Source organism: Protopterus annectens, chromosome 3.part0 (genome assembly GCF_019279795.1).
Source record: "Protopterus annectens isolate FY-2018-M chromosome 3.part0, PAN1.0, whole genome shotgun sequence".
NCBI classification, from domain to species: domain Eukaryota; kingdom Metazoa; phylum Chordata; order Ceratodontiformes; family Protopteridae; genus Protopterus; species Protopterus annectens.
The window spans coordinates 778,366,811-778,380,494 of record NC_056731.1 but is presented as its reverse complement, the minus strand read 5'-3'; the positions used below and the strand labels follow the sequence as shown (position 1 = coordinate 778,380,494).

Sequence of the window (13,684 nt, the reverse complement as noted above, 5' to 3'; positions counted from 1 at the left end):
GAGCCCTTACAAGCCTAGCTAATATAACCTGATTTTACCCGATGTATGGCCCCCTAGAGGCAAGAGGATGGCATAGATTTGTCCCTATGCCTTGAGTATTTTACAGATTGACCCTGTTCATTAGGGATATAGATGCTACCTTAGGTGTGAATTTGCAATTTCCCATGCATTGATCCAAAGTGCATTTGAAGAGGGCTATGGAAGGGCTCTGCTTAATGTCCAAGGAAGTCACAGTGCCACTTTATTTGGCCCTTATCAGACCCTTTAGTGACAATAGTGTCCTCTTTGGCATGTACATGACAAGGCATATGCAACAGACGGAAAGCCCACAAGGGTTTCCTACTAGGAGAATCCAGGGAATAAACACGAGCTATGTTGGCATATAAGGTATCCTTGGATCCAGCTCCGTTGGACCTTTTGCACATATGCAAAACAAAAAGCATCCAAACCACTAAACCCAAAGATGTCTCAGATGATCCCAATGTTCTGGAACATGCTCCCCATTCATGTGAAGCAGACACCATCCCTACCCCTATTTAAGAGTAACCATGTCCATTGGGTGGGAAATCAGAAATTCACCCTTGGTCAGGTCCCCATGTCTGTTATAGGCAAAGCCAGGCAGTAATACTCAGACTAACATACCTCCCCCCATAACCTCTAGAAACTTCCTAACATAAACTCCCTGTTGGTCGTTAGCCTAGACTAAACCTATAAGCCTGTGAACCGTTATACGTTGTTAATTTGCGTATATGTGCACATGTAATTTTTTTCATTCCCAACATGTTCTTTTCAAGGCTCTAACCTCCCTGCTTGAGACAAGAAAGCTCTGAAGCTTTTGGCCCTCTAGCCTCTGTGTTTGTATGCAGTTCAACTCAAGCTACATAGCAGTTAGGGTGCATGGAAGGTGCCCTGAAGATTTTAAAAGCTGTCACCTGGTCATATCCTTGCAGGATGCAACCCATGCAGCTTAGGCTACTGAACAGTGACTTGCTTACTCTTCAGGAAGGTGTAGTCAGACTTCTTACTGAACAATTCCATTCTTTGTTTCTAATTTGCACTCCAGAAGTTCTACAATTGGTTTGCAAACTACCTTAACAACAGAGCATTTCAAGGACTATTAGGTGATGAAAGGTCTGACATTGGTATGATTTCATGCAGAGGCCACCCCCCACCCTGGATCAGTAATGGGACCTCTGTTATTTGCATTATTTGTAAATGCTTTACCTTATGACTTTCCCATCATAAACATAACTCTTTGTAATGATGGCATCATTCTTTTAAACGCTAGTAAAACAAAACACAAAAAGCCTGCAAAATGCCTGGAAGAACAGTTTTAACAACTGTAGAAATGGCCAAACCGGAATATTGTAGCACTGAATACCTTAGATTAAGCTGTAATAAAGTTAGTTACCTCACAAAGATTTCAACATAACAAAATCAAAACAACACTGGAAATACCACTACCAGTAGTAAATACCCAAATGTTAGGAATACAAAACCAGCGTGCGCCCGTGCAGCCAAACCAAAACTGATAAAAAGCAAAAGGCTCATGTAATATCTCAGGTGGCATTAGGTGAAGACAAAAAGTAGCTCACTTCAGCTTGTGTGGTGGCATCACACTGCAAAAACTGTAGTAGCTGTAGTAGCACAAAAACATTCAAGATAATGTATTCCAGTTTAAACACACAGAAAATCCAAGTGCAAACTGTATTATAAACCAGTGATACAATAATGCAGAAGAAACTTCAAGTCTGATAAATAAAAAACTTGTATTGAAGAAACAAACACATTTAAGCACTGTTATCCCACCATTCGGAACGTCATCAAAACAGTTGCAAGCATAATCAAAGTATATAAAGACATTTGAAAATGAAACAGCCAATAAAAATGACTTGCAATGAAGTACTATACAGTTCTTAAAGTAAAACTGTCAGTAAATGCAAAATATTTTGTAAAGACTTATGTTTAACTACCCTATCTGTGTTAAAAACACTTTTATTAAAAAAAGTTAAAATCGTTCTTCAATAAAATACTGACCTAAGAATAATGTATGTTTGTACATGGAGAAACTATTAAAGACTGTTGGAAACTGTAAAGGAATGATAAAAATCACATGAATGCCAACCTGGTATTGGTAAGGAAAATACCTAGACAGGACTGAGAAGACTATTTTGTGTAATGCATCAAAAAAACTTACTTGTGTTTATCTTAAATATAGGAGTGATAGATGTCTGTTAATTGATACCTGGTAATGTAAGTGCATTCAAACGTACCCATGTGTTTGGATCGATCGAAGTCTTAAAGAAACGCCACACAGAATCAACGGTATAAGCAAATGAGGTGTGTTAATTCAGCTAAAACTTTCTTATAGACTCTCGCAGTTTCTAACAAGAGCAGTCAAGAGAATAATAACTCCTAATGAAATTATTCTCAGAAAACATACCGTCCTTTCGGAAACACATACCTTCTGCAAACCACTAAAAGGAAAATACTCAGATTCTTCTTGCTTTCTTCCATAAGAGAACACAATATCTAACGCTGAGTGAATGTCAGTAACAGCACATGCACATTACCTGCTCATATCATCAGATGATTAACTTACAAACTGTTAAAGGAGGGCTACTGCCTCCTTTGGCCAACAAAATAAATAAATACATACATACATACATAAATAGATAAATAAACTCAAAGTCTACTATCTAAGCAAGCAGGAATCAGTTGTGTTACTAAGACCAACTTTTAACCTGAAATAGAAGAAAAAAAAACATTTTCTGGAATAATTCCTCCCATTTGGAACATATTATCATATAAAAGTTGAAACAGTAATACATTTTACCACCTTTGGAAAACAACTGAAGGAGAATTCTTTTGAGCAACTACAAATGAAATGGCTTTTCTCACATAGGTTAAATGCTGTGGTATGTAATGATTTATTCTTAAAAAATAAAAGTACACTCAGCTATCACATTCATTTATGTAAAGTTTTTACTAAAACTATACATTTGTAAATAAAATACACAAATTGTACTTGAACATAAGAACACAGAAATGTAAAGAAAGACATAAAATTTATATAGCACTTGGAGTGCCTCGATTATGCTAAACAAATCACACTAGTGTATTAACGGCAGTCAATGGTCACCACAAAATGGTGGGAACTTAAGAAAAACTTTAGAATATTAGATACTTCATTAAGCCTTTCCTTTTTGGCCAAATTATTATTTTTTTTCTGCGGTGGTGCAGCAGTAGCATTGTCACCTCACAGCAAGAGGTTCTCCCGTTCGATTCTCGGCTGGAGTGCCTTCTGTGTGGAGTCTGCATGTCCTCCCCGCGGTCGAGTGGCGTTCGAAAGACATGCGTGAATGGGAGTGCCTTCATTGAAGGTTGGGCATTGAGCTGGCACCTCGGCGCCGTAAAAATCTACTGCCAATTATTAGCGGACCAGAGTTCCGCTGTGGTGACCCCTAACCAGGAAAAGCCGAAAGAAGAACAACTTGTTTTAATGCTTTTTTTGCACTTCCTGCTGTTATTCATTGATGGTCATTCTCTGTGTGGCAGTAATTTGTAAACCACTTAGCACTGCTGCATTTTTTCATCTTTTGTAGTGCATGAACAAAGGTTAAGCTCCATACACTATTGTACTACAACGAATTATGATCGGTTCTTTCCAGTCATAACTCCCTTTCTAACATGGTCTCAACATGGATGTCAAGAAATTCACCAACTGAGCTTTGCTGTCAAGGTGAATTTCTGGATGTCTCAAACACATACAGTAATAAGGTGGAGATCAGATCATAGTCTACTATGTCTGTATCTAATGCGGCTACGGTTATTATTTTAAAAAATATTCAAATAAAATCTGACTAAAAGTGATCGAATTTAGTCCTGGATAGAATGAGATATATTCACAACAAATTTTCTGTGTGGTTGTGCACATTCTTTTATGTAAAAAAAAAATGTGTAACTGTTTGAATGTGTCTTTATCAAATCAACGAAAATCCATTACATTGAATACCAAAACAGCGACATGTATTACTCAAACCGCGAAAATACCGAATGCACTAAACCACGTAATTTAAAATATCGGATGTTCATAGTCGGCCAACCCCACCACCCGCTACATACTACCTACCCAAACAAAATAAATAAACCACATACATACACTAACCAAACCCTACTCCTAACCCTAAAGTAAAGCACCAAAACTCAACTTCTAACCCTACACTAAACCCCACATGCACAACTATCTATGCACTATGCTTAACCCCTCCCTAACCCTAAGGTCCGTAACTACCGCACACTTCCCCCACATAGATATACCCAAACAAAATAAATCATACACATAAATACATTTAACAAAACCTTACTTCTAACACTACACTAAATCTTACACACATTACCTATCTATACACTTACCTTAACCCGCACCCTAACCCTATCCGTAACTATCGCACACTTACCTTACGGAGCTATACCGCAGATGGGCCAACCAAAACACTTCGACATTTCGAATTTCGTGGTTTTGCACATTCGACGATTACATATTTTGTGCAATACTTGATGATTTCGTATTCGCATAAACGGAGTTTTGACAATCTAATAGGAACCCGTTTGAATAATGCCTTCTGTTGTCAAAAAATGTTCATTTGTGACTGCCTGCTGACCAATTAAAGACTGAAAAAAGGGTCCCAAGACCAGCTCACCTATCTGGTTAACAGTTATATTACTTGAATAAATTACAGTTTAGAAAAAAGATAATCTCAGCAGTGCTTTGATAAAGAGCAAAGCACCTAGAAAATGTCCATTACTCCCTGCACTACATAAAACAATTTGTCTGCTATCATTTCCCTCCTAAAATGTTATACTTGTTCCGCATGCACAGAATCCTGAAATTAGCTTCCCTGTAGGATTTTTATGCAGTTTCAGCAATGCTTAAAAGTTACTTGGATTGTGTTACTTAGTACCTGCCAGTAAATCTTTTTTTTTCTAGAAATTATTTTTTCGTCCAATGAATCCACCTCACATAGCCTTGCACCACCAATCCCTTTCCACATAGCCTCTTGTTTCCCTATTTTAATTAAAGTATTTTGTGACAGTAAGAACCTTTGTCTAATTCCCCCTCCAGAGTCCTCACTTTCATTCTGTAATCCTTCAGTAGTGTGCATGTATGCCTGTGTGTCTGTGGGGGAGGGGGCAGCTAGTATTCAGAGCTAAGAGAACACTTGCTGATCTGATCACATTATATGTGCTTTTGTGTGTGTGTGTGTGTGTGTGTGTGTGTGTGTGTGTGTGTGTGTGTGTGTGTGTGTGTGTGTGTGTGTGTGTGTGTGCGTCTGTTTGCACCTAAAGTGCATGCATATTGTACATGCTTATTAATATGTGTTCCTTTCTAAATAAACTGCAAGTAAGGTGCATTTTAGCAGAGCTCTAAACTCCATAGATTTCATTTAAATTAGTTCTGTTTTATTTTTTGTTAATTTCATCACCTGTCCTGTACCTACAAATGGTATGTTGTGAGGAGTGTACTACCCTGGTAAACTAACTAAAAAAAGTAAATACATTTATTTTTGTGTTTGATATGTAACCTGAGGCAAATACACACCGTTGTTAAATCTCAGCAAATGTCCCTGCTAGTGATATAACATTCAGCACAGGTAGCTATATTATATGCTAAATGAAGTGCCCCGGTTTTTAATTTCGACTTACCTCTACAGTTTAATCTGGAGTTTACGAGCATTGTTTTTAGTCATGCGGGGCTCCATAGTATTGCCTCTAAAAATATTCTAATGGAGTTTTTTTGAAAAAGGATGACTTTACAGCATTTTGTTTGCCCAGCTATCTTCTTTGTAAGGCACAAACAAAGAGAACTCTAGCTAGACTGTGTAGTACAAAAGGGAAATCATCGGCCCTCAGAGCAGGCAATATATTGTAGAAAACAAAGGCAGCATTGAACTCCCATGATTCAGTTGTCTGGATGTTTTTTTTTTTTCCTGCAGATACACTGGCCAACATGAACCTGTATAGAGAGAGAGAGAGAGGATCTATCTTGCTTTGTCTTTTACTTTGTTTAGTTATCCTAGTTGCAGTATATTTTGGACGCAAACAATTTGTTGAAGAGATTATTGTTTTAATGGTTTTGTTTCATTTCTAAGTTATGCCATCTTTTTAAAAAAATGAAAAAATAAAGAATTATTATTTTATTTTATTTTTGTCAGAAAGGGAAGAATTTCTTTTTAGTGGACTGATGTATAAACATCTGATAATCTTGTTTTGAAGCTACTAGGCAAAAAACAGTACAGAATACATGCAGGAAGTAGACAGGCTTAAATATAAATTCTAGTGATGGGGTAAGCAAGAAATCTGGACAAAGCCATAAATAATAGGGGGACAAAGGTCCAAAAATAGGGACAATCTTAAAATATTGTGCTTACAAACTTAGAAAGTTGATAGAATAACATTTATTATTTATTTAGTTATTTTTTATATTTGTTAACCGAGAAATGTCCAACTGGGCCAGGAGCCCGTTTTCAGTGGAGGCCCTGGGATAAAAGCTCCAAAACAGTAAAAGACTAACAATAATAATAATTAAACAAAAACAGAAAATACAAACTTGAAATGACAGTGTGCACATATGCATCCAGTGAAGCATTAACAGAGACACCAACACCATTTATGTTTTGCTTTAACATGAAATTTTTGAAAGATATGAAGTCTTAAACTCAAATGTATTTAATTATTTTCTGTCTTTAGTCTTTAATGAATTGCCAGTAAGTTGCCAGAAAACTACAGTTTTATGAAAAACGGGTGAGAAATATTAGGCAAAAATCTGAACAGTCTGCAAAAATCTGTACAGTAAGAGCATACCTCCAAACTTCTTCCAACAAGAAATTTGGACAAAGCCATTAACAAAAGTGGGACAAAGACCCAAAATAGAGACAACTTTTTGATACTGCACTTACAAACTTAGAAAGTTGATAGAATAACAGGTTTTGCTTTAGCATGGATTTTCTGGAGGGTGTAACGTCTGAAACTCAAATGCCTGTCATTATTTTCTAAATTCAGTCTTTAATGATTTGCCACTAATTTGCCAGAAAAAACACAGATTTATGAAAAACAGACCAAATATATGAGGCAAAAATCTGGACATTCTGCGAAAATCTGTATAGTTGAGAGGTATGAATTATGGCTCCAGTTCTTTAGAATTCACCTATTTGGTGCTTTTTGTTTGTGTTTATCACATGCTTGTGGTCTGATTGCAGAGCTCAACTCTTCAGTACCTCTCCCTGCTTTGCCTCTAGTGTAGACATATTTATCTGAAGACACTTGAAGCACCCCCTGTTGCTCAGTGGGTATATAGCTCTTTCAGTGAAGCAGTTTTTCCTCAAAACATTTGTAAGCTCCCCTGTTCTTTTCATACCTCCAGCTGCAACACTTTTTCCTTTACATTATAATGGGAGAAACTTTTTTGTAGAACTCCATGTAAAAGTTAAGTGGTATGTTAATCATGGAATAATTTAGCACAGAAAATTTTGAATGTCATTCAGTTTGACTTGAATTACGAAGGCAGCCCAACAGCATGCATAAGTGGATCTTTGCTGTTACTGCGCATATTGAACCTGAGACATGAGAAAGTACACATTTACTGACATACTGTTGTGATCTAATTTGACCAGAGTTTGACCATTTTTTTTTCTTCCACCAGGATTTCCTGTAGTATATTTATTAAACCCTGCAGAACTAATAATATAGCTTCATGTAGCTTTTGGAATTTAATTTCTCAGATAAATAATAACCAGCAGTGAGTGCAGGATCCAGTTTTCTAGTAACAGATGAACTCCACATACACATAAGAGTCAGTGTTTGTAGTTTTCATTAAGTGTTCAGAGTTGGGGAGCAGTCAGTCATTAGCTGGAATTGCTGTTTATATGCACAGTATAACTAGGAATGGCAGAGGAATTTGCATGTTGCCTAATGAAACAGCTCCCATTTAACAGAGATGACCTCTTTTGCCATATGCTGCTCCTTATTTTCCTCTGTAATTTTCTGCACCTGTGTGTGAACTGTCTTTTGAGAAGAAGTGATTTGCTTTCTGCAGTCTGTGAAAGTTTGCTGTAGGAGTGATGTAGAGGCAGACCAGTTGACAAGAACTCCACAATGTCAGTCTGTGTGTGGCAGTAAACCTTATTGTGTCCAGTTCCCATGGATTATGGTAATTTTTTATTGGGTACAAGTCAGGAATCCAGAGGAATCTTGTTCATTTCCCCCCACAAGACAGAGTACTTCCTGGGTCCTAAGGTCTGCAGCTGAGTATCACAAAAAGTACCGGTTGATGGTAGATTGCAACAAATATTTCTGGTAAAGTATAATCATATGTATTTTGAATATAACTGTGTTTGAGTGTTTTGCTTGCATCTTTAGTTATCAATTTAGCATATTGTTTTTTCAAACTTTAGTTAGCTCTTCTGTTTGAAGGTGTTATCATCAGTTCTGAAGAGATGAATACTTGTTTTCAAAAAGTGCAGTGTGAAGCAATTCATTCATTCTGTCAGTGTTAAAAATTGTAACTCTATGAATTCACACTATTGGCCTAAGAAGCAAGAATCATGTTCTATGTTATTGTTCAGATACATGTCAGTAATTAGCAGTAATAAGCACACATTAACAACTTTTTATACATTAATTCTTAATTAAATGATTTAGAGATTTACAGATTTTCAAGAGGTGATTGTATGTGTGTGTTTCATATAACTTGCTCTTCTAAATGTGCACTATTTAGCTACTGTGAAACAAGTATACTGGTCCTTTAAATACCAAACACTTTTTTACAATTTACTTTAAGTATAAAAATAATTTTACAATTTTGTTGTTTTAGATGTGAAAATTGTTGTCTGTGACTATGCTTCTGAGATGCAAACTGAACTCCATATAATCCAGTAAAGTGAATTAATCAGCAAGCAGTTTAAAATGCTTGCATTTGCACAGTAAAAATCCAAACAAGCAATCTGTTGACACTGTTTAGTGTGACTGTGTATTTACTTCTGTACCCATTTGCAGTAGACAAAGAAACTTGTTCAGATGTGGGCAGCAGAAGATGTTATATTATACAATGCCTGGCCGGTAACATCATAAAACGAGCACGCTAATTGGCCAGCTCAACCAGCGTGCCCATTGAGAATATACAACGGAAAAAGGTCCGATCGCCCGGACGTTTTTCCATTGATATATTCTTTAATTTTAAGCGTTTTTAAAAAGAAAAAAAGCGTAGCAACGGAGATCTTCTTTTCTCCGTTGCTTACTTTCCCGAGCACTGATGGACTGGGTATGCGTGGGAACCAAGTTCCAAACGCATGCGCAGTACATCAGCAATGGCAAAGCGGAGCTGTTCAGCGGTGGAAGGACAGCACGGTGCCGTTATACAAGGACATTATTTAAGAAAAGTAAGTATTTTTTTACTTAAGTAATGTCATTGTATAATAGCAATAACCCACTTCTAGGTGTGGGTAATGCTGGATTTACCCACAGTTGTCTTTGTTTGGTCACTCGGGCTTCGCCCGCATGACCAAACCACACCAACCATGGGTAAATCCAGCATTACCCACACCCAGTCGTGGGTTATTGCTTAATTAGTTCCTCTGGCTTTTATATGTGGATATCCCAATATTTTGGAAGGTGGCATTCTGAGTAATAGATACTTAACTGATAGTGGCAGATATAATAATATCTGCATAAAGGGCTTAGCAAATTCAAGAGATCTAATTGGTATTGAACCATAGATCCAATGATAATATTGCACAAAGCATCACCATATTCACATTTGCCATAGAATATATTTTATTAGAATTTAACTATGTCATCAATATGTCATTCCAAGGCTGATTGTTGTAGATTAGTGACAAAATGCGTGGCATTATTTTTATTTGTAACCACTGAAGGAGTGATTTTATTGCACATTACATATGCAATTTTGTATTGAATTGTGGTATTTCACAATGATATTGCAAACAAAAAAGCTAATTATACACGCAACCCATGGCACAATTCCACTCATGCTGAAACTCTCCACATTCATCAACACAAACACACAAAAACTTAAACAGCCCCCCCACCCATACAGACCCACATCACATATACCAAATAGATGCACCCCAATCCATACATGCTACCAGATGCACCATCACAAATAATATATATATATATATATATATATATATATATATATATATATATATATATATATATATATATATAATTTTTTTTTTTTTTTGGGAGGTGAGACAAGTGCCCCATAACCCTCACGCTCACAATTCTATATAAACTGAATCTGTGAGTCTAGAATATTGGGGAAAGAGCAGATTCCCTAACCTCATTGTGCTGTAATGTCATGCAGTATAGTGCCTCCTAAATTTGATACCCTGTGCATTTCTGTTATTCGCTTAGATAGAGTGATACAGTGCTCTACAGAAATCAACAAATGAGGCTAAAATAAACTTTCTTTCTAAAAAGTTTGGTTACATGAACAGTGAGATAAATGTGATTTGTATGTTGACAGAGTTACATTTGTGTAAAAATTTTATTAAATAAATATTAGAGGCAGCTATCCAGAGTTGCTGTGCCCTCCCCCTTTTTGCTGATGTAATACTGGCAAACTGGGAAATTAATTTTTGTATACAAATTATTTAAAGTGTTTTCTCATGGTTTTGTAACTAACCTGTTACACCACTGTATGTGGCAGTGATGGCAAAATTCGGAAAATGTCTATCTTGACTTTGATGGCGTGTCACCCCCCCCCCCCCCGAACAAAAACAAAGAAAAAATTCTTTACATATTCATTTATTTTTAAAAAAATGCAGTCCAATCATGTGTGCTGCTGTGTATTATAAAAGTAAAAGAAAAATCAGTGACTTACCCTAGAGAAAACGATATGCACACTGATAATTGGGCTTAAAATAGTGCACCAAAAATTACCCTACAGTAATTTTGAACTGAACTGAAAAAAATATGGAACATATTGCATTTGATTTGATTAACATCAATTAATGACTTTTTTGTTGCTGAGTTTTAATATATAAGTGCAGGGTCACATATTTCTTGTATTTTTGTTCATTCAGTTTCTTTGGTAACTCGGGTGTTGGTGAACGATGGTGTGTCACCCAAAATGTTGTGGCGTGTAACCTTTGACAAGCATGTCATAGGTTCACCATCACTGGTGTGGTGTAGAAAATGCCAGTCTACATCTTTGGCATATCTGTAAATTTCTTCACATAAAATTTTGATTTCCCTGCACCAATAGTTATGACGCTTAACAGTGAGTTTTAAACTCAGTAACATCAACTGAGGGTAAAATGTGAGTGGCATCCATAGACTTTAATGGACACAAGTTGCCCCTGGGCAGAGAGATATCCATTAAAGTCTATGGATTGTCACCTTACATGATATCATGCTGAGAAATGTTGAATTTATTTGGCCATGGTTTTAAGAAAAAGTTTATAAAGCGTTTTATTAAAAAACAGCTCAAATAATTAAAATAAATAAAAAATGCACTTTTGTAAAATACCTCACAGCATTTAACTCACCAGTTGCTGCTATGCAGTTGTAGGTAATGACAAAGCATTCTAACAAAGTTCCATTGTATGATAAATATATTGATGACTTATTTTTTTTAAATGGAGTGATGAAAAACAAATTAGACTTTTTCATTCAAGAGATGAACAGTGCTGCTGATTGTTTTTCTGGTTTACATATTCCATCGGGGAAAATTAAGTTGCCATTTTTGATGTACTGGTATATAAAAAAGCAGGTAGAATGATTTTAGTTCAACAAATTGTAGAAAACCAATTTTTGCTAACAACTATTTACATGCAAACACTTGTAATGATATAGATTTTACAGGAGGACTGGTAGTAATAAAGCATATATTTAAAGAGAGGGGATACTGGAAGGATCTTACCAGTGAGAAGACTAATGACATGATTATTTTAAGAAGTACTAAATGCAAAACAATATGACTCTGTCATTGTTCATGTTGGTGAGAATGACCTGAGACATACCTCCCTGGACTAGATGAAAAGAGACATGGAAGAGCTCTCTGATCACGTAGCCCAGGCCGGTATGACCCTGACCCTGAGTAGCATGCTGCCCTCACCAAGAATGATACCGCAGTATAAAGAAAAAATGATAAATTTCAACAAATGGCTAAACGTCTGGTGTCGTTCAAAGGGGATCCAGTGTCTGTCAGCCTGGGATGACATGCTCGACAAGCCGTGTTGCTTCACAAGAGACGGCTTGCACCTGTCACCCCTAGGCTTTCAAATACTGGCCAAGGCTCTTGCTGCCTCCATAGTGCCTTTTTTAGGCAAGGCTCAAAAGTCAAACCCATTTCTGTAAACAGCACAATTAACCAAAAACTGAGGGTTATGCTACTCAACGCCAGGAGTTTAAATCTCAAAATGCACGCGCTCAAAGCACTCCTCAGTACGGAGAACGTCGGCATCTGTGCAGTAACTGAAACCTGGTTCAAGGCACCAGAGAGCACCCTAGCACTACCGGGCTACAACTCATACCACACGTTTCGGCCACAAAACATGGACTGAAACACAAAAGGAGGGGGTGTATCCATATTCATCAAGGATACCTACACCTCCAGGTTAGTGACGCAGCATGATAACTCTGAGATCATCCATGTGCAACTAACATCGGGCAAATTTGCAATGCAAATTGTGGCCTGCTACAGATCACCCTCCATGACCCAGAATCATCACACCACCTTTCTGGAGACATTGGAAAACATGAAGGTCCTACCAAACACCCTGATATTGGGCGATTTCAATTACCCTACCATTCACTGAGAAAACTACTCGAGTACAAATTTCCAGGCCCAGCGCTTCCTGGAATTCATCAACTCAAACGCCCTGGATCAGCTGGTAAACTTCCCTACCAGAGGAGAAAAAATATTGGACCTGGTCATCACCAACATGGGCGACAGGTGTTCCACACCGGAGGTCAACCCGTCTCTGGTTAGATCAGACCATAAACTAATCACTCTGGATGTCCACACCCCACCACCACCCCCAACTAAGGAAACCACAGTAAAAAACTTTTCTAAAGCAAACTTCATCTTACTTAAGACAGAGGTGGTAAGTTTCACAGCCCCCATGCTAAAAGATAATGCTGCCCAAGATGCAGAAACCTTTACAATTGCATTCTATGAGCACCTACAAGGATGCATGGATCATGCCATCCCTAGCAAAACCAAGACTCACTCCTCTAAGAGAAGCAAACCAGTTTGGTGGACCCCTGCTATAAACAGGCTGTACAATAGAAGGAGGAAACTAGTTCAGAAAAAAAGCAAATCCCAATAAGGAAAGACATCCCTTGTCAGTATCAGTAAGAAACTGAGGTCCCTCATGAAATCATCCAAGGCTAACTTCGAAAGAAAAATAGCCAAGGATTCAAAAGATAACCACAAAGCCTTCTTTAGCTATGTTAAGAATCTAAGTGGCAACTCACAGATATGCACTGAACTAGTGCAAAATAACACAAAATATACTGAACCTACTGATATTGCCAACATCCTGGCAGATGGATTCAGTGCAAACTTCACCCCCCTCTCATATCCAAAAGGGCCCACAACAATACCAGAAAAGTGTAGTGTCCCTAAAATCATAGGCGCACAGGTGAAAACAGC

General features: G+C 37.3%; 1 protein-coding gene and 1 long non-coding RNA gene across 6 annotated transcripts in view; one reads left to right on the top strand and one right to left on the bottom strand.

Annotated features, from left to right (window-relative positions):
- Positions 1–13,684, top strand: part of PLEKHG4B (pleckstrin homology and RhoGEF domain containing G4B) — a 960,241-nt gene that overhangs the window by 258,582 nt on the left and 687,975 nt on the right. The window lies entirely within an intron of this gene.
- LOC122796552 overlaps positions 1–13,684 on the bottom strand; it is a 414,805-nt gene that overhangs the window by 299,153 nt on the left and 101,968 nt on the right. The window contains exon 1 of one of the 2 annotated variants that reach the window (XR_006363987.1): positions 5,707–5,878. The exons of the other annotated variant lie outside the window; for it this stretch is intronic. This is a non-coding gene — a long non-coding RNA (uncharacterized LOC122796552). Of the gene's footprint in view, positions 1–5,706; positions 5,879–13,684 lie in introns of those variants that run through there. 2 annotated transcript variants of the gene reach the window in all.